The sequence below is a fragment of the Pleurodeles waltl genome, chromosome 5, assembly GCF_031143425.1.
Source record: "Pleurodeles waltl isolate 20211129_DDA chromosome 5, aPleWal1.hap1.20221129, whole genome shotgun sequence".
Taxonomy (NCBI): domain Eukaryota; kingdom Metazoa; phylum Chordata; class Amphibia; order Caudata; family Salamandridae; genus Pleurodeles; species Pleurodeles waltl.
This window is the reverse complement of record NC_090444.1, coordinates 260,055,947-260,083,459: the sequence shown is the minus strand read 5'-3', so window position 1 is coordinate 260,083,459 and position 27,513 is coordinate 260,055,947. Positions and strand designations below refer to the sequence as shown.

Genomic DNA, 27,513 nt, shown 5'->3' with positions numbered 1-27,513 from the left:
AGACTTAGACACTGTAGGGTCACACACCTGTGGTGTAGTGCACCCTGCCTTAGGGTTGTAAGGCCTTCTAGAGGGGTGAATTACCTATGCCACAGGCAATGGTTTGTGGGCATGACACCCAGGATGGGATGCCATGTTGACTTTACCTTTTTTTCCCCACCAACACACCCAATCTGCAATGGCAGTGCCCATGTGTTTGGTGAAGGGTCCCTTAATATATGCTGCAGCCCTTAGGGACCCTCTCTGACCACAGGGCCCTGGTACTACTGGTACCTCTTACAAGGGACTTAGCTGTGTGCCAGAGGTGTGGAAATTGTGGAATCAATGGTACATTTTAAGGAAGGAACGCAGGTGCTGGGGCCTGGTTAGCAGAATTCCAGCACACACTCATTCAAGTTAGCATCAGATATCAGGCAAACAGTGTGTGTGTGTGGGAGGGGGTAGTAAATAAGCCAAAAGGGGCACTTTCCTACAAACAGCATTTGTAAAAAGCAATGGCAACGGTGCATCTTTCCAACCTCTTCAGTGCGGGAGAAACCCTGGCTATCTGGAACCTCCAAAATATTACTTTTTATTAGCTAGGTGTAGCACCTCTCATGATAATGCATGCCTAATATAGTAAGAATACAGTTCCAACTATCTTGTTGTAATGTTTGGTTTGTGTATATAGTTGTTAATTTTGTCCACAGTACCTTAGAGTGGTGAACTAGTGTTCAGTTTCTGATTAACCTTAGCCTTTAAGGCTTTCTTCTTCGATTTAAGTTGGGGTGCTTCCTTAATAAGGATGCACCGAATAACTATTTTTAGTGCAGGTCAAATCACTCCCCTTTTCACTTCCCTCATATCATTAAGACTTAGGTACTCTTGGATCTGTTTACTGTGTAAATTACAGCTGGGTCCTTCAGTAGGGAATCATTTAACCTTCAGCTTCTAATGTGAGGCAGGATAAGGTCCAGGTCATCAACCCAGGATCAGAAAATATCAGGGGTCCTGGTCCAACATTGGCAACATTTCAAGTAGTTATTGCCTGGATTAAGAAGGCACTGATTGTATGCCAAAGAGGAAACATATATGTCAGAGGTATGAAAAATTCCCTTTGTGCATTTCAAGTCTGTGACCAGGGCATCAAGAATGACACAAATAAACTAGAGACAATACATGATTTGCACCAGGCAATTTCTAAAGTGGTCCAACAAGACAAGAGAAAAGACCTTACACCAGAGTGCATCAACTATGTCAGTATTACTCATCCACCCTTTTACTATTCCTTAGTCTCAGTATTACTCCACCAATGCTTTCATCATTAATCAGCTACACTCTTACCAGTGCTCATCTATGCTCTTGCTATTACACGCTTTCTCATTATTGGTCATCTATATCTTAATCATTACTACCATTCTAAGCCCTCACAATTACTGATCCTCACTGTACTACTCATCTGAGTGCTCACCATTCATTACCTGCTCTCCTACTATTATTCATTTACGGCCTCACCATTAATCATTGGCCGTCTACCCCTTTTAGTTCCATGATTGGCACCTGTCCCCTGTCGAAAATAAAGGGAATGATACAACTATGCATTTTGCTTCCCCCATGTGTGGTAGGGATTTACATTGCTTCTCTTGTAGGGTAACCAGATGCCCCAAATTTTACCAGACAGTCCCGGTTTTCAGAGGACTGCCCTGTTGTCCAGACACTTCTTAAATTTAGATAAATGTCCTTGTTTTTGGGGCAAAGGTCAGGTTATTCAGCTAAGCAGAATTGAAAGTTGCATGCTCCATTCACAGGCACCTCTGAAGACTCAAATGTTTAAGTAATGTATTGGTTTCCGTCAGGCAGCACAGGAGGGGGAGTGGCTGCATACTCCCAGCAGAGGGGAGGCAGGGTGGATAGGAAAGAGGGCAGGGGGATTTCGGTGTAGAGGTCTCTTTGGGTATATATAATTATATATATATATATACACACATAGACACACACACATGTGTGTGTGTATATATATATTAAAGAAACAAAGTTTACAGGGACGTTATATTTAGGCTCTGAATATGCGCATACAAAACTGTAGAAATTCAGCAGTTATAGTTATGGTTATTTCAAGTAACTATAACTGACGCCTTCGCCATGCACAGTTATCTCATCAATAATTTGACTGCTAATTTTACATTGATATTATTAATGATGTTATAAAAGATGTAATAAGTGCTGTAATATCTGGGGTAGTTAGCAGTGCACAGTGAGGGCACGATTTATAGTTACTTAAAAAAAACATAACCATAACTCATGAATTTATATGGTTTTGTGCGAGTGAATTAAGACTCTAATTATAACGTCCCTGTAACCTTTGGAATTTTAAGTGAATTTCTATTTTTTGTTTTTAATCCATTTCTGAACTATAACATCCCTGTAACCATTGTTTTTTTTTAGTGAATTTCTAAGTTTTTTTTTTTTTTAAAGTCCTAACTATAACGTCCCGGTAACCTTTGAGAGGGGGTGTGTAAGTGGCTGTATGGGTTGATGAATGTGTGTGACTGTAGGGATATCTGAGTGGGTGTGTCAGTGGCTGTTTGGGTCTGTGAGTGGGTGTGTGATTGAGTTTGTGGGTGTGTGAGTGGGTGTTTGAGTAGCTGCAGGAGTCTGAGCGGGTGTATGGGATTATGAGTGGGTGTGTGACTGTTCTGGGGGTGTGTGAGTGGCTGTGAGGTTAGTCGTTAGGCATTTATTTTTGTCTATTTTAGCCTAGGTTTGAGGCCTGTGACCCTTCACCGAGTCACTTGGCATTTTATTTTGTTTATTATTTTAGCGAGGCATCATTTTAATGGTGATGTTTTATTATTCTTATCTATTGTCCTTCTCAGCAGAATTTTGTTATTCATTGCTTTGCACGACATTTTATTTGTGCTTGCATCAAGACTACATATGATATATTCCCAGGTATTGCTGGCTCAGGGAGTACAGTGTCTTCCTTACACAAAAGGGACATGTTGTCATGTCAGGGCAGCTCCTAGAATAACACAATGTCTATTATAAAACATCAGGCTGCCTTAGTATCCTAAGAAGGGCCATTCCAGTCAGATCACCATCTTATGCTACCCGTCGCCTTTGCAGTTTCAGCAGAGACTTAGCGTTTCCTCTTCTGTTGCGGAGGAGGATTTCCAGCAGACTAACAGACCTCTCCTTTACCTTCAGCACAGGAATGGGGCTCGCACTACACTCCCAGGACTAGATGGGTGTATTAGGGCTAGCACTGCTACTTGCTCTCATGTAGGAATCTTAGTAGTGAGTGTAGGAAAGTTGGTAATACTTTTACATATATAGGGGGAGTGTTTCCATGTCTCTCTTTCTTGGTCAACGTTGTAATAGTGTCTGGTTTCATCATCCTTATAATCGCATGTTATGCCTTTTTATATAGGATGCATTTGTATAAATCCTATTGAACCAAGATATGCCTTTGCTTGTCATTACATGTATGAGACTTGTCTAACTGTGAGAACGGAGGTGAGCTGTTTTCACCACTACTTCCCCGAGGGATCTAAGAGTGTCGTGCGATGGGCTGCCACAAATCACTTTTACCTATGGTACCTGTGAGGTGCTGCTAGCTAGCTGAAAGGGTTAGGCCGACAGCTGCCACACGGTTTGGGATCGAACTCTGTTCCCCATACTCTGTGGTGCTGCCTCCCAAAACTCAGCAGTCTCATTATTTTAGCGACAGTCTTATGACATGGTGCCACCAATGTTGGTAAAGCACTGATTTTACGGATCTCCCAAGTATTTCTGTCTTACTACGTGTATAGACACTCTAATTACCGTATACAGATATGTCCATGGTATTAGAGACATCCTCCTCAGCTAAGTAGGTAGTACCTACTTTCGGCTGCAGGTTGTTGTTCAAGCTTGAACCTTTTCAAAGAATTATCCCCACTTGATGTTTCTGTCTCTGAACAAGGCATTACATTATTACATTTGTTATAATGGCAGACCATATTAGGGTCGCAATTGCAGCTAATATTAGACTCCCCATCACAAAGCACTTATTGCAACATGGCCTCACAGAGGAGGGAGGAGAAGTAACCTTCAAAGCTGAGGCATATGCAGCTTACAGAACAGAAATGTTTTACTTATAGGTCACCTTTCCAGCAGCAGATGGGAACACACATACATTTCATCATTACAATCCAGCAAACACACCTGCACAATACAGACCATATGCATATTTAGAATTACCTCTTTCTTATCAAGAACACCAGAATGGGCTTGATGGCAACAGAATGTTAGACTAGGTCCATTAAATAATTATCGACTGACGTGGCTAGAGTTGTCCACGTATACACCCAACCCACAGATATATACAACTGAGGTAGCGCTGCCTATGCACTAATTTAGTAGAAATATGCAGACGTTTAATTCAATTCATAATGCGAACGTTAAACACCGCCCCAGCTAGGGCTGCTCCAGCGCAACCACATGTGGCAACAGTGGGGATCAACCCTGCACCAGTGCACTCAATAATAGGTAAAGTACCCTCCAAACGTGAAGAAATTCAGTTTTGGGTAGCACAGAAAATTTGCGCTTTGGAAGCAGTGTTTCCCCATACGGAACCCCAAGATAAACACTGAATCCTCACAATGTGGTTGCCGTTTGGGATGGTTTCCTCAGTAGACAACTGCACAACATGGGGTCAGTATTTGCTACTATCTGGTATTGAAACAAATTCAAGATGACTATGGGGCTACCCCGCCTCTGGATTTGGGGATGAATTTAATAGGTAATTTTGCCACAGTGTCCTCAATAATTTTAAGCAACCTTAACAGAGAGGCTGTTGCACTTGCAGTACACCAGCGGCTCTGGGATGTTCCGGTACAAGATCAAGAACATGAGCTGCCAAAGATTATCGCAGAGACCTGTAGTAGTATAGGTTGGGATAGTCTGAGGTCAAGATCTAGTAAACCACAACTACAAGGTAGATCCAAATAGAAATCTACCAAGCAAATGGCTGAGGGTTCTAAAAATTGCTGGGATCAACAAAAACAAAATAAAGATTATGTTAAACAAAGAGGAGAATCTCCACATCCGGAGTCTTCTGAAAAGCGCTATAATCTTAGAAATAGAGAAAATTTGAAAACTCCTGACAGATACCAATATATTGATATACGCCATTCTCGTTCCTTCCAGGACTCACCAGACAAAGGCAGTTAGAGAGATGGGCATTCCGAACAATGAAACGAGTATGTGAAACCAAGAAAAGATTCACAACGCTCAGCTAAAACTTTCATAAACAAGGAAGAGAAACCTCCCAAACAGAAAGCACAGTTTAAAAAGAAAAAGGTGGCACCTATTTCAGCCCGAAATGCCACGCATGTTGAGAGCTTTAATGAAGAACAGGAAGTGGGCACTGACTCTGCTAGACAGCGCAGCAAAGGTCACAATAATGCGCCAGAATCTTCACGGGGTTCTGGATGAGAAAGCAACTTAAGGCTATTTAGAAGTCAAAACTGCACGCACCTGTGTCTCCCCTGACAGATTTACAATTTGAAATTGCAACTCGAAGGAGACATTAGCGCACAATTAAAGTAATATTCTGCTAATAATTGACACCGTCCTGTGATGTCTTATTGGCAGAAAGGGCTAGGCCACCAGAATTTGCCCACTATCTTCTGTTTGGGGAAGAGATTATTATGCCTTCTTTCTCAACTCTTGTTCCTAGGGAATTAGGAGAAGCCTGTGCAGTAGATTGGGCTGCAGCACAACCTTCTGCGCTGTATCACAACTATGTAGGATGGGCTAGGGATTCCCCTCTACCACATAATATCGGTAAGATCTACCCCATTACCATAACCACAGTATCCAATTAAACATGAAGCTAAGGCACCTGCAAGAGAAATACTCACACACCTTAAGTACCAGGGTGTGATAGAACCCTGGGTATCTCCTACTAATAATCCCTTATTCACTGTAGCAAAACCGGACCATTCATATAGAATAGTCTTCGATTACAGACATTTTAACCAGCCACACACATACATTTGCAATACAAAATGCTCACAGCACTTATCAACAATTTGGTGTGCAAAAAGTACAAAATGACCCTGGATATCGCCAATGGGTTTTTCTGCCAAAAAATAATGCCTGAAAGCAGGGATTTGAAAACCTTCAGCGCATTAGGCTTGGAAAGAAAATTTTCATAACTCCTGCTAGGGTATAAGAACAGTCCTGGACTGTTTTCAGCACTTGTAACTTTTATATTGCATGACATTGACCTTGAGGCATTATCCTATGTTGATGGTATTCACTTGACAGACAATGACCTGGTCCAACACCTAAGAAGGGTGGACCGTATAGTGGTGGGTTTTGCAGAATTTGGAGCCAGATGTATCATACAACCGATTTGCGATTCTCAAATAGCGATTTTTAAGAAATCACTATTTCAGAAATGCAAAAAGGTATGTATGATTTTTGCGATTTGGTAATAGCGATTTTTTAAAAATCGCAAATGCTATTACCGAATCGCAAATAGAGAATCTGACCCCATTCGCACCCATGGGCCTGTTGGCCCACATCTGCTAATTTTTTGCATTTCCAAAATTGCGATTTCTTAACCAGAAATCGCAATTTTGGAAATGCAAAACCCCAGGGTGCTGGGGGCCCAAGGCCCCCTCTGCTGCACCCCAAAAAAATATTTTTGGGACATGTAAGGTGCACACATGCCAAAGGGGCATGTGTGCTTTACATGTACATTTTAAAAATGCATTTTAAATGCATTTTTAAATTTTGCACATGGTTACCACCAGGTTCAACCTGGTGGTAAACAGCGATTCCTAAATGCCCAAATCGCATTTAGGAATGGCTTCATACATGTGCTAAGAAATCGCAAATAAGGAATCCTTATTTGCGATTTCTTATTTAGAGAGTCGCAATTTGCGACTCTCTAAACAGGGTCGCAATTTTAAGGAATCGCTATTTTTGCGATTCCTTAAAATTGCATTCAGAATGGCTTTCATACATTCTGAACTGGCTTTTTGCATTCGCAAATGGGCATTCGCACCGTTTGTGAATGCAAAAAACTTTTAATACATCTGGCCCGTGGATACAAAAATTGCCTTCCTCAGTGTCCTGTTTTTGGATATGAGTTATAAGATGAAGGCAAGAGCCTAGCGCCACACTTCTTAGAAAAGTGCGCAGTTTCAGCCACCAAACACAATAACAAAGTTGCAATCATTATTGGGCTTTTTACATTTTGGCAGGACATACATTCCAGATTATGCACAGCACATAAAACCACTGTATGATCTAATACGTCCAGATTTCACAAGTAAATTCTGGACACACACATACTCGGAGCTTTACAACAAGACATGCTGGTGGCAAAACACTTACACACACGGAACAAAAAAACAAATTTGGTCATCAGAATCATTGCTGGTGCCACTGGATTCTCCTATGTAACATTCAATGAAGGTAATACTGTTCCAATAGCATACAAATCACATTTATATTCCATGGCTGAACAGCACTTTGCCCCCACTGAAAGAATTCTAACTGCTGTTCAGTTGGGTGTTATCACAGAGAGACCCTTGGCCCAAGGGAAACACATTGTGGTCGTGACCCCGATACCAGCCGTTGAAGCTGTTACCAAAGCCAGCGTTCCAAATGCTAAAGTTTTACATCAACGCTGGATACTATGGGCCACCTCTCTGATGGCAACTGATGTTGACTATGTTTTTGACCCTAAATTGCAGATGCAAGAGTTCCTCCAATATAAACTAGAATACCCAGTGCCTGCTAACATTTTGCCACTTGATCAATATCAGATGATTAGTTACACTGATGGTTCAGCCCAACCAGCAGTAGGCACAAAACACTAATAATCAGCTGCTTGGCCAGCAGTTAGTGGTGTAATGAAGGGTTGTCAGTTCCACCCTCAGAACACTTGCACACAGACCCTAGGGTACTGCACAACCGGCTGAGCTTAAGGCTGTCCCGATGGCACTGAAACATACAGATACTGACTTAAGAACACTCATAGGGGGTTATTACAACTTTGGAGGAGGTGTTAATCCGTCCCAAAAGTGACGGTAAAGTGACGGATATACCACCAGCCGTATTACGAGTTCCATAGGATATAATGGACTCGTCATACGGCTGGTGGTATAGCCGTCACTTTACCGTCACTTTTGGGACAGATTAACACCTCCTCCAAAGTTGTAATAACCCCCATAGTGTGTGATTCGTACTATTGTGGCCAGTCCTTCAATGAATACCTGCATTACTGGCACCAGAATGGATTCAGAGACTCAAAAGGGAACACCATCAAACACAGGTTCCTGGGGGGAAAGTAGCAGATCTAAAAGTGGCACTACCAAATACCCATGTTGTACACACCATGGGCCACCAGCGTGTAGGAATACACATTGTTGAAAATACTTTGGCGGATGAAGCAGCAAAGTCGGCAGTTACTATGGCTTCTTTTGCAGCGGTGACTCGTTCCAAGACAAGATTGGATGATTAAACTCTGGCTGCTGTGAAAGCTTTTGTTGAGACCAAGCCGTTATCAAAGGCAAATCCTGCTAAATATTTCTACCATATAAGTGCCCAAAATATTGCTTTTGTCAGCATACCAGGGGTGGGTGACCCTGTGAACCCCAACCAAGACCAAAGACAAGATTTAATTAAAGTAGCACATGAGGGTGTTGCATGTGCCCATGCAGGTGTGGTGACTACCATTTCACTATTACAAAAATGCTATGGGCTGCCACAAATCACTTTTACCTATGGTATCTGTGAGGTGCTGCTAGGTAGCCAAAAGGGTTAGGCTGACAGCTGCTACACGGTTTGGGACCTGGCTCAGTTCCTCACACTCAGTAGTGCTGCTGCCCAAAACTCAGCAGTCTTGTTATTTTACCGAGAGCCCCACAACTGAGTCTGTGAATGGTTTTGTTGGTGTGTGAGTGGCTGTATGGGTCTGTGAGTGGATGTTTGAGTGGCTTTATGGTTTGGTTAGTGGTTGTGTCAGTGCCTGTATGGGCCTGTGAGTGGCTGTGTGAGTGTGTGACTGGCTGTATGGGTTTGAGAGTGGGTGTGTGATAAGCTGTATGGGTGTGTAGGAAACCATCGAGCAGGCGATGGTCCGGGAAAACTGCTTAAACACACAGGGGCATATTTATAATGCCCTAGCGCAACCTTGCGCCACATTAACGTCATTATTTGTGACGTTAATGTGGCCCAACGATGATGAAATCCCTGCGCTGTATTTACCAGGTGGTGCAATGCATGCATTACGCCCCTCTTTAACCCTTTGCGCTACATTATGCCTGCACCAGGCAAAATGTATGCAAAAGGGGCGTTTCCCCCGTTAGGGGAGCCGGAAAAATGGCATAAGGAAATCTACGCAATTGTGCCATTTTTTATGGCACTTTTAATGCCTGCTCAAGAGCAGGCGTTAAAAGGGGGCTTCAATTCTTTAGAATGGGGCCCTATGTACTCTGCAGGAGTAGCGCCAATATTTTGGCGCTATTTCTGCAGAGTACATCAATAGAGTCATGAGAAATTACGCTATTGCCCCCTACCCTGCGCCATGGTGCGCCGTATTTTAAATACGGCGCACACATGCTGGCAGTAGGGGTGTGCTAAGGGGCGCAGGGAAAGTGGCACTGCACTCTTTGCAAAGCCACTTTCCACAAATCTGCCCCCCAGTTTTGTTAACAGGCGCTTCCAGAACTCTGTTATTATTAAAAAATAAAGAAAAAAGAAAAAAACGCGCGTGTGTTAATGGGAGAGGCCATTGTGAGGGAGCCGGGGTCGAATTGCAAATGTCTATTTAAAACATTTCAGGAGAGATAGCGGGGAGGCTGGGTTCTCTATCCCTCTGCGCTATCTCTATCTCATTCCAGACTCGTCCGGCTCTGCACTTTTCTGTCAAGGAACTTGCAGTGCTAATGTCTCCTCCACCAGGAAAACCTCTTCTTGCCCCCGAGCCAAGGGCACAAGGGAAATAACTCAGCCTTTTTGCGCCTAACAGCCCCGTGAAGGGCGCTGAGCTACAGCCCAGTACTGCTATGTACAGACATTTCGAATTTAGGAACAAATGCGCATGAATCATTGGAAACGTTGTAGTCAGGGACACTGCAGGCCACGGATGCATGGGAGGCTGGACAGACATAACCGCACGCAACATAAGAACGGCCTTCGCACGTTTTCAAAGCTAGACTCAAACATGCACTTGTTATATGAATCTGTATAAAATGCACGGTCCATATGCACCTCTAACTGCGCTAACTACAATGATGTCAACGTACATGTTCTCACTGGCAGATGTGCCTGGGTGCTCCTTCAACGGGGCACGTCTGATATTTTGTCTTGTGCGCTACGTTTCGCATGGCAACGCTTTGTTTGGTTATGGGATGTATACATGTTACTTTAATGAGAATTTGCAAAACGAACCTCACAAATCCAATTCAGGGGCGCTTTCTGGAGAATATCCCAAAATAAAGAAGTATATTGGCTCTATCCAATGTAAGGACCTTGGTACAACCTTCTGTGGTCTTGTATCTATATATACGAGCGTGTATATATGTGTTTGAAATACCTATTAGTGGTCACAGTAGATAGTTATAGTTAGGACCTAGTTTTCATAGAAACAGAGTTTTTTTGACTTGCCTATATTTTTGGTGCCCTTAGATGAATCTTCCCTGAAAAAAAAAAGTGTTCCAGAGAATCTTGTTGTACAAGGGAAGTTTTGCAGTGAGTGAGGGCCGAGAAAAAGTGTGGTGGTGGGGAGGGGTGTCAAAAAGTGTGCGTTTACCATGATAATTCCCATAGGGATTTTAAACATGACTACAGCCTGAACTACTGGACGGAATTACACTAGATTTGGCAGAAAGGTAGGTTTTGGTACAAAAAGATGCCTTTTTGTTATTTGGTGTAAATCCATTCAGTAGTTTTTGAGATATTAAAAGAAAACCAAATATGTATATCTGCTGTTGCGAAGGCTTCGCGAATACTCCTGATCTCGTGATGAGATCTGATTGGCTGCCAACACTTCAGCCAGGATGTGCTGGCAGCCATCTTCAGACTCGGCTTCCCAGAAAAAACATTTAAAAAAAAGAAAAGGGGGCAGGGGCATTAAAAAAAAAGCAGGTGGGGGCACACAGGGCACCCTTTCTGGGCCATATCATATACGGCCACGGGGACCACCACCTCCCCAGGCCGGCCCATGCTTAGATAAGGAGAGGGGGCTGCGCAATCCCCCCTTGGAGCCAATTATGGCCCTGGGGCCCGCCACCAACCAGGGTCCGCTCCTGCTAAGTCCCGGTGTGCTCACCCCCGGGACACAACTGTTTGCCCTGATTTGGCAGGAACTTTGACAGCTCCCGTCAATTCAGAGCAAACACGAACTCCACTCCCAGGAAGCGAGAGCTGTAAAGCTGCTCTTGCTTTCTGCGAGAGGAGTTTTCGTCTGTACAGCGAGCAGGGAAACAGATTAAACGATTGCACTCACACACAAGGAGCTGCATGTTTAGCAGCTCCCTGTGTGAGAGAGCAATTCTGGCTCACGCACGAATCAGGGAGCCGGATGGGACCACTGGGTTATTCAGGCTGTCCCGCAGTCCCCACGCTGCTGACTGGGTAGCCTGGGGGGCACACAGGAGACATGGCGGGGCCCTGGGGGATGGGGTCCACGGGGCCAAAACCGGCCTGGGGAGAGGTGCCGTCAGACCTCCTCCCCTAATGAATGAAAGCTGTGCCCCAGGGGATGGGGGTCTCTGGGGCTAAGATTGGTCCGGGTGGAGGAGCTGCACTGGCCCCCTTCCTCTATTACAATCAGAAATCCTTTGTGGAGGTCAATGCATCGCTGATCTATTGAAGCGCAATCTGTGACTATGACGAGTGGGTTCTTTCTTGTCCTATACTGGTGAAAGCAGAGTCCTTGGTTCTCACTTACAAGTGCCACAAGTATGCAAATGTGCAAGTCACCTTGAACCTCCACTTACTTCGCCCGCACCGTCCGCCTTAGTAGTATGTAAAGGCCTTCCTGCGTTTTGCTAGGAGGATGGACAGCTTACTAAAGCTCCCCCCCCCCCAATTGTGTTTGCCGCCGATCTGGGTGGTGCGTTCCTGATGCTGAGCCATGTCTGGCCTGTCCCGGATGTTGCTTCTCACAATCTGGTCACTCTATTCTCTGGCTTCCCAAAGCAGAGAAAAAGAGGTTTCTGTACAACTCATCCACTGAAAGCACAAATTTCCAGGAAATTAAGGCCCATATTTATACTTTTTGACGCAAAACTGCACCAACGCAGTTTTGCGTCAAAAAAATTAGCGCCGGCAAACGCCATTCTGAAGCGCCATGCGGGCGCCGTATTTATTGAATGACGTTAGCCGGCGTTAGCCGCCGGTGCTGTCTGGTGTGCGTTAAAAAAAACGACGTACACCAGGCAGCGCCGGCGTAGGGGGAAAATGGCGTATGGGCGTCCACAAATGGTGCAAGTCAGGCTGAGGCAAAAAAATCGCCTCAACCCGATTTGCGCCATTTTTTTACGACGCCCATCCCCCATTGAAATGACTCCTGTCTTAGCAAAGACAGGAGTCATGCTCCCTTGCCCAATGGCCATGCCCAGGGGACTTCTGTCCCCTGGGCATGGCCATTGGGCATAGTGGCATGTAGGGGGGCACAAATCAGGCCCCCCTATGCCACAAAAATAAAATAAAAAATACCTACCTGGACTTACCTTAATGTCCCTGGGGTGGGTCCCTCCATCCTTGGGTGTCCTCCTGGGGTGGGCAAGGGTGGCAGGGGGTGTCCCTGGGGGCAGTGGAGGGCACCTCTGGGCTCATTCTGAGCCCACAGGTCCCTTAACGCCTGCCCTGACCCAGGCGCTAAAATCCGGCGCTAATGCAGGTTTTTTAGACCCGCCCACTCCCGGGCGTCATTTTTGCCCGGGAGTATAAATACGACGCATATGCATCGGAGTCATTTTTTAAGACGGGAACGCCTACCTTGCATATCATTAACGCAAGGAAGGTGTTCACGGAAAAAAATGACGCTAACTCCATTAACTTTGGCGCTAGACGCGTCTAACGCCAAAGTATAAATATGGAGTTAGTTTTGCGTCGAATTTGCGTCGAAAAAAACGACGCAAATTCGGCGCAAACGGAGTATAAATATGCCCCTAAGTATGATGTCACAAAATGCCCTGTCATTTAAAAGAGTCTTGAGAGACTGTTAAAGACAAGACTGAAGGAAATCAGTGGACTTAGCTGCATTTCTAAGCAGCGTGTTAGCTCACTTTAGGCCCAATGAAGACAAATATGCAGATCCTAGTGGCCAGGGGCATCGAAGTGCATCACTTGAATACTGCGGTTACAACATGGAGGTATGGCTGGTACAAATTCATAATTTCAGTTCATAGCACTGAAGTAGTCACAGGAAACAGTGAATGCCCTTCTAGTGGCTCTGACTCTGATGGAGTATAGAATGTTCTCCTTGTGAGCAAACAGCTGTCTGTAGAGGCTTCCACCCTCCATCCTAAAATCCTGTCAGCAAAAGACATACAGATTGATAACTTTACCTTCCAAAAAACTGAATAAAATAGACTTAACCATGGAGTTTACAGAACAAACATTTTATTTTATACCCACGTCCACCTCTATCTGCCAGCCGGTGACTGGCTTCTCCTCCCACCTGAAGATAAGGATGAACAGAACAGACAAAGCCATGCCCTCTGCCAGCACCAAGAGAGAATATTGCTTGTATCTGAGAGGGATTAAGTTTTGTTAATTACTTAGTGACATAGACGTAGCATAGGGCAGCTAACAAACCTGCATTTAAAGTTTTAATAGAGAAAATTAACGTAGAAATGAAAATATGCACTTTGAATTTCAGTGAGCCATGTGGCCACCAGGGGCGGCTCCTTCGCAATGGCGAAAGAGCATCGTCCCCCTGGCTAAGCCAGGAGCTGAAAGATAAAACAATAATTAATTATCATTTTATCTTTCGCTGCTGGCTCAGCCATCAGCAGGTGCAGGGAGGGGCGGTTTGGGCCATGGGAGGTGGGGGGGAGAAGGAGAGAGTGCACCTAAATGAGCATGTGTGTTTGGCCAGCCACCTCAGGCCGCCCAAACACACAGGCACACTTAGGTTTCTCAAGCCCGGCTGCGTTTAACAGCCTGGCTGGAGAAACTGCACAGACCCCAGGGTTGTGTCTGAGTGGCTGTCCAAGCTGCTCAGACCAATCCTGACGCTGCTTTCATGCTAAGTTTAGCATGAAAGCAGCACCAGAATTGCTGTGGAGCCTGTGCGGGTGTCCCAGTGAATGCTAGGAAACCACATCAAGGGAAGGAACAGGATCAATGCAGCAGGAGGCGACAGCAACAGCAAAAGGTACGTTTTTATTTTATTTATTTTTTATTTATCCCTCCCTTCCCGTCCCTCCCTCCACCGGCTCCTCTCCTTGAGATTTCCGGCCGCTGTCGCTGGCAGCCACCAGTCGTATTTTGACTTTGTGTTTAACATGAAGCCATTATGTATTCATAAATGAGTGAATTATTAATAAATAGTAACCCAAAAAGTATTATATGAAGTAGAAACAGTAGAAATAAAATGTATTATGAGCATTAAATTAACATGAATTAAACACACTTACATTGAAATAAATGGATTTCATAATATGTGCTTAGAAAAATAAACACACTGTTAAAATTGTTTTGACATAACATGAACAATGTTTAATGAAATAATTTGTTTTGCATATTTGATTCAAATCGTAAAGTGCGCAGTATATTTTATTAATGTATTAATATATTAAAATGTATTTAGACTTTCTTAACATGACAAGGCCTGAAAGTGCATTTTGTAAGAAGCAGTGGAAAAATCTTTGTTTATTTTGTTTTCTCTGACCTGAATTATTTTTCTAAGCAGCAAATGTAATGTTGAATGTCGTATTGTATTGCAGAAAAAGAACATGTTTAAAATGTAGTTAATGTAACAACATTTTTTCTAGTTGTCGAATGGAGTAGGAAATTATAGTGTTTATGCAGAAGAAGAATATTAGTTTAGATTATTGTTGAATGTGTGGAAGGAACCGAAAGTTGCAAAGTATTATAAAATGTAATATTTTGGTGGAAACACATAAAGGTATGTGGAAAACAATGGACCTTTGCAGTGAAATCCCGAAAAGTTGCAAACTTGGTGGTGCCATTGCAATGATTGGATGCTGAATCTGACGCCCAGTATGTGCCCACCTGAAGGACCAATCAATGAATTTTGTGTATTTTGAGCAATTTCATCTCTTTAGAATTGTGAGCAGTTCGTCTGGAGACCCCTTTAAAGTTAGTTCCATGTTTTGCTTAAGTCTGCTGTCCTATTTTCTCATCATAGTCATAATTGCCCAATGCAGTTTTAGTACTAACAGGTCCAACTAATTCTGAACTGCTGATCTGTCCTATGTGCAGCCTGTGTTCTGCACCATCCTGATGCTGCTGTCAACTGATACTGGAAGAAGGTGATCGCTCTGTTCGACGAATCATCACTGTCTGCTGTCTCATGAGGAGAGCTATAACTAAATGTGCTTTTTTGTTTTCTTTTTAGCTTAGTCACTTACACCAACATAGTTTTATAGTGAGTTATTTTAGTTAGATGTTTCCTAAATTATTTTTGTCTTCTTCTATTTTTGTTTTTGCCCGCATGTGTTAGCCTGTTCCCACACATGCTAGTCTCAATTTTGGTTAATGTTAGGAATGGCCCAGCTCTGAAATTAATTACTAAAACTGTATTTTGATTATTTACTAATGTCACCAACATCTGCATTGAAGTCTGGTTATAATGTGCACATTGTGTTGTTGCTAATCTATGTCATACTTTTGGAGTGTCTAACAGTATTGATGTTTAGTAAGTTGAGTCTGTTCAGACGTTTTGGTCATCCTATTGTTTTCATATATGTTTATAATTTAGTCTTGCACACCATTTATGTGACATTGATTTTGGGATTGTAATAAAGCTTTGAAACGTTGTTCAGTTTGGAGGTTGATTTGGTATTGAATTGTTTATGGTGTTCACAATTGTTTATGGGTTTATGTTAATGATTTGTGATTGTATAATTCTGACTACTGACTCCATCAGCAGGTCCAAAGGTTCGGTTGACCTTTGAGGGGGAGTATTTATGATGGTGTCTTACCCGAGCGGTTTTGGTTTCTGAGCCCAAGATGGGAAGAAGACCTCTGCGAGCGGTCTAGCATATTCTAATCAGCGCAAATGATTTCTCCACAGAGTCCCACATCTGCCTTCCGGGGTCATGGTTACTAAATGCTCACCAACTCTCCATGCTCGCCAAGTTTACAATCTATTTCTCTCTCAGCATTTCTGGGAAACTCGTTTTTTACCTTCTACTCTAAAACAACATATGTATTCAGACCTAAGTAAATAATAAAGGTCATTCAGTATTTTTCACTATCCAATATCCATGGCTTGTTGTTCATCACACATGTTTAATTTGAATTTCAGTGGTGAATTTAAAATGAAGGTTGATGTCCTCTGTATTCAAATTAAAATGCCTCTGTTACTGAACATTCTGTCTTCACGATAAGTAAGTATATGAATGCTAACATATTGTGACTGAAAAACCTCTGTTCTTCCTAGTGTTATCTTAAAGATTTTGGGGACCCCAGTCAAAACATATTTTGGGGCTCCTGTATAGAGCAAATTGTAATTGAAAACCCCATTTTCTGTTTATTCAAGCTCACATAATGACAAACAATACTAGATTATATGTTACATTTCAACAGGGTCACACAAAAATAATTGAATTTTGTTTTGCTTTGGACCCCAAATATTCTTAAGATGACACAAGTTTAGAGAGACAGAGTTAGAAATAGGGGTGGGCACAGTAGGGCACAGATTTAGCTGTAGAAGTAGAATCGACAGAGGCTTGATTGAGCGAAAGCTTTGTTTCCAGTGACCCCATCCAATGGAAGATGGAGGGTCTTGGGCAATTGCCCACTTTGCTTATATCTAAAAACATCTCAGCTTCACCCTTTGCTAAGGTGCTGCCATCTGCATTTTCTTGTAGTTTTGTATAGCAGAAACTTGCGCCCGAAGGGCATTCAAAACTTTACAAGAGCACCAGTTACATTGCACATGTTCTTAATTCATGGTCACCCTCTTTCCTTCTAGTTCTGCTCAGTGCTTCCTGGCCACCTTCAGCATATTGCTGGACCTGTCTTTAATGTGTGAACGTTGCAAAGGTATCTACTCAGCCAAACCAGAAGTGGCAACAAATTAAAGCCTGATTTAGAGCTTGGTGGATGGGGTTACTTCGTCACAAATGTGACGGATATCCTGTCCACCGTATTATGATTCCATTATATCCTATGGACATTGTAATACCGCGGATGGGACATTTGGCACATCTGTGATGGAGTAACCCATCCGCCAAACTCTAAACAAATCCCTAAATTCCATTATTTTGTTAACGCTTTTACATACTTGTTAATGACTTCCTTTTAATTTGTTGGTCTGGGTTGACAGCACAGTTGTATCTCCACCTATTGGGATCAACAGAAAGTGGGGTTTAAGCAGCACCACTGAGAGAGGGGCTTTAGCTCTGCCCATAAGATGATCTTCTTGAGGAGAGATTTTGATTGTCCAGACGCTGTGTTACAACAAAAGACAGCACATTGGGAAAGAAAATGCAATGCTTACAGTTGAGGCCCACTACCCCTTCCAAAGACCTTAGTAATGTTTAATTCACACTAATATTTTTAGAATAGAAACATTTTCAATTCTAATCATTCAGAACAAAATCATTGTTGTCACTAATTTATTTGATATTCCAAAGAGCATTGGCAAAGTCAATAGTTCTGGCTTGTTTTAAGCATTTATCTGTTGTGCTACATGTATGGATGCAATAACAAACAATTCAAAGAGACACACAGAAATACTGTTCAGATGTCTCACTCTATGAAGCACAGGATTTTAGTTTTCATGTTTTAAACCACATCTTTAATTATTTAGGCCATTCCTCTTGCAAAGGGTTCCTTGTTGCCCTTCTTTGGCCACAGCCCTTTGTAGAGATCACCCACCTTTTCATCCCACTCAAAGCACTGGCTTCTTCTCACCACAGAATATTGCATAGGGCAATCTGTTACCCCATTTCTGCCACTGGCTATATTGCCCTGTGAGTAATGGCAATTTGCCTGATCGTATGTAAACATATGTCTGATACTGAGAGGCCCTTGTCACCTGAGATGGTAGTCTGTCCTCTAGGTTTCCAGTTTCCTTTTTATAGGTTCCCTTCCATTTCTTTTCTTTTTTTAGAACATCCTGCAACTCCCCATATTTACTGCTCATTTCATATGCAGTGTACCCTATTCTGTGTAGCCACTATTTCTAACCTGGGCAGTCCATCATGGAATTGAATCGTCCATAAATTATCATTATTTTACCATTTTAAGATGGCCACTGTGTTTAGAAGCATTGTTTTGGCCATCTTCATTGAGTGCAACAGTGATACATAATAGATTTTAGCATTCGAAGATGACCGCACAATACAATGTTTACTGGGTGGGAACCTTGGATGACATTGTGCATAGTTTATCATTTACCATTTTTCACATTTCCCAGATGGCCAATATATCACTGGTAAACTGGCTACTATGTTTGAATTTTAAAACAACAATAAAATAGATACAATACCACATCAAGAGGTCCCCCGCTGTTTTGTTTAATTTTATTTTTTTATTGCAGCATATGCCCACCAAGTTTAAGTGGCGGCATGTTTTCCTTTTTTCCACTTTTATTCTTTTCATTTATCTTCTGTATGCTTACTGAGTTTGTGGGGTATATATACTAAGATTTTATGCCGTGTTTGCGTCACAAAAGTGACACAAATAGATGCAAAATATTTTTGTTATCTATTTACTTTCCAGCGCAGAACTTGTTTTGCCTTGGAAAATCAAAACGAAATTCTGGCGCTATTGTCCCCTACCCTGCGCAATGGTGCATCATATTTTAAATACAGCGCATTCATGGTGGTGGTTGGGGGGCGCAAGGGGCCGCAAGAAAAGTGTCGCTACATGTAACCGATACAGCAGGTCCTCATCTGTGACCCTTTTCAATGAACTTCTGGGTTTGTCCTTCTGCCATTTTGGTCAGGTTCATCACTGGGAATGGATGGCATTAGTAAACACTGTTCAGTCTATTTCAGCCTGCTTCATGTGTTTCTCAAGGACCCATTCCAGCCTCTGCTGACCCTCCCATCATTGGTGCAGAATGTTTTCTGTCATCTATCCGACGGTCTTATGTCCACATTTTCCACCACTGGTGACAGACAGGGATGATGGTATGATGTGTGACAGTATGTTTATTCAAAAGTAACAGGATGAAAACCATAAACTTCTTAGGTATAGTTCTTTTTATTTAGCTGAATGTTCACAATGTGCTAACATCAGTAATGTTTCTTCCCTTCTTTTCAGGATCTGGGAGGAAGGACCACTGTGGATGAAGCGAGCCCCTCGGATTGAAGAGGAAAAAGCCAGAGGTAAGTGTTTTGTTGCTTAGGTTCAAACTTGATATACAGGGGTTGGGCTTGTGAGGGAGAACATTGCTTCTAATGCTGTCCCACCAGCGTGTGTTACTCTACTCTAAGACCTGTGTTGTTTAACCTAATTAAGTTTCAATAGGTTTTGCTAACCGAATTACCTCAACAAAAATCATATAGAAAGAACAGCGATAAAGACAACCATGAAATACAAGCAATTGCTCTTGGAGCTCACTAGCACTCAGTTATGACTGATTTCTTCTTTAGGAAGAGCATAACTGTGTCATACTAGTGACCCCTGTGCAGCTATATTGCTCCCCTCATTCAACGGCCGTTCCCCAAACCCCACCTTCCCACAGTAAATCCCCATGTACCTGGGCTAGCCATGCTCCTCCAGGAACGTGGTGGAGTGGCTCTTGACAAAAGTGGCCTCCTAGCATTTTCCCACCCTTCTTCGCCCATTTCTCTGACCACCTTCACAGCGGAGATTCACTGTGATAGAGAGTCTTGGACCCCTTCCTACGTGTCGCTACTTGTCTCTGTTGCTGGGTATGTTTCCTCCAAGGATGCGGCTGTTCTGGTGTCGGAGTGTTGTTCCTTTTCCGGAATAGTTGAACTTTTAATGCTGGTTGGCCCGGAAGAGAAGGGCTCTGTCTCCCAGGGCAGAGGCCATGCCCCTCCTCTTCCTGGAATGTTGCTGGATTCTTAAAGAGACAAGTGTCCCAGGTAGTAAAAGATATCTCTTGTGATGCCTGAGTAGATGGAAAGGGCCATGGTATCAACCCACCCTTGCCCTCATCCCTGCCCCACAAACCCTTGAAGGTCTCTTGCAATGTGCCTTGGCGGCTTCAAGGTAGGTGCCTGAATATAGGCTTAAGGGATGAATACATTATTTGGACTGCAGTAAATATGTTTTACTGAACCCCATTAGGCTCTATGCCATTGGTCCTGTTAGCAGAAACGAGGGCTCAATTGGACATTGACTACATTTTGAATCAATCGTCCCTTAAGCCCTTCCTATATTTGAAGCTCAACCCAACCAAGATAGAATTCCTGTTATTTGCCAAATAACAACAAGCAAGAAATAGTACAAACCTGGCTCAATGAAATGAACCCTGATGGCTCTTAACCCCACCTTCTACCAAAAGCCAAGTCACGTGGACACCAACCAACCTCATCCTCAAGGAACACATTGTTATGATTTAATTGCTTCATTTAGTTATTGTAGGGCACTCTGTGACTCATCTGGAAGTCCTGGTGCTAAATGTCATAAGGAGGAGAAATATAGATACAAGAGGTTGAAAAGGTAAGTTGTTAAATGTTTCCTAAAGTCTGAATGAGGTACATCATACTTATGAATGGATAAGGCAATCCAGGCAGTTGCTGTGAGATAGCCAAATGACCACCCTCCGAGCCTGGCTTACCTGATGCAAGGAACAGCTCACAAACATGCTGACATGGAAGGATTGGTCTGAACAGGATCCTATTTCTGAAAGATGTCTTGGAGATAAAAGAAGCCAGATGAATAAAAGACCTAGAGACAAAAACTCGGAGCTTTAAACTTGTCTCTTTTCTTAAGGCAGGCAATGCAACTGGCTCAGTTGTTAAGATATTGAGTAATATTTCCTAGTTCCAAGTAGGAGATTGGCAGATGTATTTTGGGTCATCCATAATCAGTTTATTTGTTTTTTGGGGATGCCAAGGAAAACAGAATAGCAGTTATCAAGTCATGCCACAATGGTGCTTTGGACAATATGTTTTTTATAAGAAACAGCTATGAAAGAACAAAGGTTTTTTATATATTACCAAAAAAGACAAAGACAGCCTGGTACCTCCTCTCTCGTCTAAATGAAGTGAAAGTGCGTCTTTCAAAAGCAATCCAGAACTACTGTTCAAGCACTTATAACTCTCAAATCGCATGTGGCGTAAAGCTCTGCTCCATTCCCTTTGAGACCGCACAATGGCATCCTTTATGGGCATCCACACACTGCATGGTATCTCATCTAAGGCCTCTTGAAATATTATCACACCACCAGCACCCCGCTTATCTTGTAGACAAGCTTATCATCTCTAGTGAATCTCAGCATACCTGAGAATGGAGACTATGAAGGGTAGGTCTTTTCCATCCATGTACCCACACAGCCTTAAGAACCACTCCAACTCTGCTGCAGTCTAGGAAAGAGTTGAAGACACACCTCTTTAAAGAATACTACATCACACTACATTAGCACTCTACAAATTGGCTACCTCTCCTATCACTCTTTGTGTGTATGCTTGTCTCGGACCAGGAACAGGGCTTTGTTACCTTTTGGCTAGGTTTGCCCTATACAAATATCACATGTATACCAGATCCATTTGATTTTGTGGGAAATCGAAGGACTTTATAAAAGAGCTGTCTGAGAAATCTGCAATATGAAGTGTAAAATGAAAATACTGTGACTTTATCAGGAAGGTTCTGTGTACTTAAAACCTCAACTTCTTTGGGGAATCTCAAGAGGTTGTTTAAAGCAGTGACGTTCTGACAATCAAAGAAATCTTTAGGGCGCCTTGATTGCGAAAGACCTATCTAACTGTGGCATGCAGTACTCAATCCATTGACTAGTTTTATTTTCTAAATTGGTACAGGTACGAGCATTAATGTCTGATGTCTTAGCGTACTCAGCGAGAATGGATGAAGCCTTCAGCAAGGCCAATTTGCTCTCTGAAAGAGGAGGTTAGCTGGCATCACCTAAAGTTCATGATAGGTCAGTGATTTTGCATTTTAACAACAGGGAGTCACTTAATTCATTGTGTTCACTTCCTGTCCTGTAGAATTAGTGTTCCCAGCATTGGCAGAAAAGCAGAACTTTGGTGGGGCGCAAGGGGCTGAGACCTTCAACAGATGACAGGGTGGTGGTGTGTGTGGTGATCCACTATATAACAAAGGCTCTGAGGACGCTGACGCAGCATCAGAAGAGCGAGCGCTTGATCTTAAGGTTTTCTTACCCACAGATTAACCAATTATGTCTGCTACAGTCTCTAGGTGGTTTACGAGTGCATGCCACCAATTTGCAAACTTGAAATGTTTCGTTTAGATGATATTTTATAGAGTATGTAAATTCGTATCCATTTTGGTTTCTCAACATATATAAATGCATTTATGAATTGATATTCATTGTGAAAGGCGTGTGTCAAATTTATAAACCAGTCAGCGAATTGAAATGTTTGTTTATCCTGTTTTTCTTAGTATGAATTATGGTAAATTTTGAAATCCACTCAAACTTTTTCTAGAGTCTTGTCTAATTAAATACATTCAAACATTTGATAGGTTACATGATAAGCATATCGTTTTGATATTATTAGATTATATATATTCAGCTAAAAAAGGCAAGGCACGCTCTTCTCCTTAAAAGAATTAGGCACCAACATAATTAGTTGGAGATGCAATAGAAATGAATGAAATGTAATTTTTCTATAGTATTTTCTTGTAGTATTAATCAAACCCATATACAAAACACTGGAAACATTGGAAACTATGGCAATGTCAGAATTATGTTAGAACGCCATCCAGAATTCCCTATAGGGAACGAGGCCATATAAAAGGCAGAATAGGTGCTACATGACTGCCATTTAGAGCATAGCATAACATTTGTAAATGGTGAACAGGAACTGCACCCAGTATATGATAAATAGGCAGATGTTATTTGATATAGCATTGTAGCCCGCTGCTGGGGGCTCCTTTGATTGTTAAAGACAACAAGCCCAAGTTATAAGCTGTACAGCAAGTGAGGGCCTATAACATGGAAGATGACCTTTAACAACTGGTATAGCACAAGGCAGAAGGGTTGTAATACTATTAGAACATTCCTCTCATTGAGCTTAGAATGTTCTAAATTTACAAGTATTGGCAAAGTGAATAAATCTTGCTTCTGAGACCTAAAGACTTTAGAAGTCGCGGCTTGTGGGCTTCACAGGGGGCGGGGTGGCTGGCGCGTGGGGGAGTGGGTGGTGGGAACATTAAAAACATAAAATTAAAATAACATTTAAAAAACGTACCTCCGTTCTGCATGCTGCGCTGCTCCTCTCCCATCGCTGCAAGTAAAGGCTCCCAGCCTGCCCTGCACCCACTTCTGACGCTGCTCAGCACAGCGTCAGAATTGGCTGGGAGTGCTCAGCCAGGGCTCTCCCAGGCAGACTAGGAGCCTGTGGAGGCTCTCCCCAGCCCGGCAACACAGTTGCCGGGCTTGAGAGAGCCTACCACACATGTATGTTTGGCCGGCCCGAGGCGGCTGGCCAACATACATGCGCAGTGAGGGGAGTGCACAGTGCACTCCCCTCACTACTCATCACCCCACATGCCCCGTCCTTTAACAAGGAAAGGATAATAAACAAAGTTTATTATCCTTTCCTTGTTAAAGGATTCGCAGCAGTTGCTGCTGGCGGGGGCGGTGCTCCTCCGCCCTAGCGGAGGAGCCGCCACTTGGCTTTAGTAATGCTGTACAGCGTATGAGAAGGAAGGGGGAAGCAAAATGCTTTTTCCTGGTGCTGTGCAACATTGGTAACAAAATGAAGTAGAGAAAAAGTGATGAGGTGACTGGTTGCATAATTCCACTGGCATGTACATGGACCATAACGCATGTGCATGTCCTTGGAATGACGCAGATGCCATCTTGATTTTTATTTACTGATTCAAGATGGCAGACTCCATTTGGACCAGTTAATGAATAATCAGGAAAATAAAGATTGTTTTGCGTGAGATCATAAAATTTAAAAAGGTACAGCAGGGTTGGAGGGCAAAGGAAAAGCGGTAGGGGAGCAGTGGTGAGAGAGGAGGTAAATAGCAGCACACGAGGCCAAGAGCAACACGGAGTAGTGGGGGAGAGAGCAAGGCAGGGGAGAAGCACACAATAGACTCACAGTGGGGGAGAAGAATACGGAACTTGGGGAGGTGTGGTCAGAAGCCCTCAAGAGAGGGAGCATCACAAAGGGTGATCGCAACATAGGGGTTGGGAGGAGGAAAAATACACAAAGGGATAGAACAACAGGAGTCGCATGAGAAGTACACAAAAAGAGAATCACAGAACATGGGTAGCATTTGAAGGGAGCACACAAGGGCCACTGGAGGACCTAGAAAACACATGCACTCTTATGGAGTGGTTAATCAAAAAGAAGAAAAAAAATAGTTCCCTAAAAGTGAGCAGTGGAAGGACACAAGTCAGCCAAATCATAATGAAGGTTTAAGAGGCTATGACCAGACAAGGCATAAACACAAGAGGGACAAGGCAAACTGTCAAATAAAAATTAAGGAAATAAGAATGACAATAAGGCCAGCCAATGGAAAGCAATGAGTGGGCTTTAAGCCCACTGCAAGTTCGTGGTAAAGCCACTGCTCTGTTTGGTTGGCTCGATCTAAAAAGGGAGAAACAGAAGTACAATACCAGCCATTAGCAGCCATTGGCCACTTCGTTGTCTACTGCGGAGCTCTTAACATTCCAATGGTCTACAAACTATTTGTTTATTTATTGTGAGTTTATCAAAAACCACAAAATCACATTGTTACCCTCATGTGAACATGATTAGCAAAAATAAACAGACATGCATTCAACAAATACACTTCAATCCTCTCACTAAATCAACAGTAAGCAAGTATGTAGTACAGATATGCCAGATTTTGTTTGCAGAAGCCCTAATGATGTGCCACAAAGTCATGCTGACTAGTATATTTAGATACTAGGCTCATAGAATCCATAGATAGCTCTTTGTATTACACTTAAACAGAGTTTTAGACATGTTTGGGTCATTACATATCTCAGGTAGCCCTAATTTCAACATATAACCCTCGTAGCCAATATATAGAAATTAATTTCCTGTATCGTTGGCATATTTCAGAATTTCTCTGATCGTATACATTGAAGTGCCAAGAGGGCCCACAATAATTTGTAATACCACATGATAGCAAGCATACATTAAGTTTCCCATCTCGATTTGAGAGCCGGTTCTACCAGAATACCTTGATAAGTTCAATTTCTGTATAGCTAGGTCAAAATGCCTTTAATGATTGACATCGTAGCCATCTTGGAATAGAGAGCACCTGTTTGACTTCCATACATGTAAGGAACTCTCAATGCATTTGCGGAACACAGGACAGTACCTGCCCAGTTAAAGCACTGTATGTGCCATAAGAGTCACAAATGCATCAAGATTGTGGTGGTGTTAAGGAGGACCCCATTTTATGTTACCTGCATGTAAAGTTGCATTTCTAAGTAATTAAGCCCATTTTGGAAACCCCACGTGTTGCATCCTTGCTATCTTACTTATCCTGATATTGACACCTAGGGCCAGATATACTGAAGTCTTTCCCTAGCCCAGCTTTGTTTTCCACTGCACACCATTAATGAATGGGATGATGTTGCCCCTTTTATTGGGATAGACCAAGCTGATGGTTACTAGTTACAGTTCCGCTAACCATTTTAAAAATTGATTAGTTCAGTGCAGAACCACATTAACCTTGTTGTAACAGTCACTTCTCTCCATTCCCACAGGACTTGCCTCCCATTACAACTCCTGTTGCTAGCAGGTGGAGCAGGACTTGGGGCCAGATGTATCAAAGGATTTTACCCATTCTGTGTCTATGGGAAAATGCGTTGGTACATATGGCGCTTGGTGTCCACAAGCCTGAAATGAAAGTATTGATTTCAGAAAGGTATTTTAGGTAAATGCTCTCATAAACTGGGTATCCATGCTGCTTGTCCTGTGTCCCGTAAATCAACATATGTGTGCATATTTTGAGACTACATATTATTTACCCACTTTACTCTTAATCACTATTAATTGATATGTACCAAATCAGACTACTTGATTTTATGTTTTATTCATGGGCATGTGCATAGCTTGAAAACACTTGCCAAAACGTTATCTTTACAAGACATTTTGAAGATGTATTATTTAGCATGGTGAAACAGCAACAAGTGCGAAACATGTTTACTATAGTCATCAGGACCTGCACCCGTGCTTATCTCTTGGGGAAGTTCACCATCTCTGGTGACTCCCAGCACTCCCACAGCCAGGGCATCATCAGACTTTGAGCAAAGAAGTGTAATAAAGAAAAAACAAGGTAGCAGGACTGTTCTGTGTATGCACTTGGGAACTGGAACAACATCACCTTATCTGTCAGGCCATTTCTACACTGCTGCAATTTAGAAAAGAGTTGGAGTCGTACCTCTTCAAAGAACGCTACATCACGATGCAGTAATAGTCCACACACCAGCTACCTCTAAAAACCCTGGTTGATGATATCCTTGCCTTCAACCCTGTTCGGCTCTCTACTACTTGTGGTTAGGTTCACACCATACAAATACATCGTAAATGCTATAGGTGGGCAAAGATATGCATCTTAAAGTGGCTCACTGGTGGTCTTTAAATAGCATTCTCTTAGAGAATTGGATGGATAGCATGAAGCATTAATGAACACTAATGCCTTTTTTTTAAATGTTTCTACTTCTGTGCACAATCTTGCTCCTTTGACCATATTTCCCTGATGCATAGACATCATTATCAAACTAACATCATCTTGCCAAGCTTTTTTTAAATTAGAAATCAGTGGTGGTTTATGATAACGAGAAGGGAGGGCCTTTCAGTGCCTGTTTTCTTGTCATGGTCATTGATGGATATGCTTTCGCTTTGTGCTGAGGGCCAGGGCCATTGATGATTTTTCCTTCTTGGGTCTGCTATGTCTCACATGGCTGACCTTCAGTTGCATCGGAAGACCAAGGGTGGGCATTCCAACACGTAAAACTGGACAGCCCTGTGCTAGATGGGCCACTGGCTGAAGGTTTCGGTAGAAAAAACATGAAGAGAATTCACTGTTAAAAATCTGGCTGTGGCAGGGGTAAAGAGGATTTAGCAGAAAGGGCACCTGCTATGTTTTTTAGTGGATGTTCCCCACCGGCTACACAATGAATAACACCCATCGATGAACAACATACGCTATTAAAGACTAGACCTTAAAAGA

General features: G+C 42.7%; 1 long non-coding RNA gene across 2 annotated transcripts in view; it reads left to right on the top strand.

The window, feature by feature from the left end:
* LOC138295597 (uncharacterized) overlaps positions 1-27,513 on the top strand; it is a 559,610-nt gene that overhangs the window by 75,752 nt on the left and 456,345 nt on the right. For both annotated transcript variants that reach the window (XR_011203638.1, XR_011203637.1), the window contains exon 2: positions 19,459-19,523. This is a non-coding gene — a long non-coding RNA (uncharacterized lncRNA). The remainder of the gene's footprint in view (positions 1-19,458; positions 19,524-27,513) is intronic.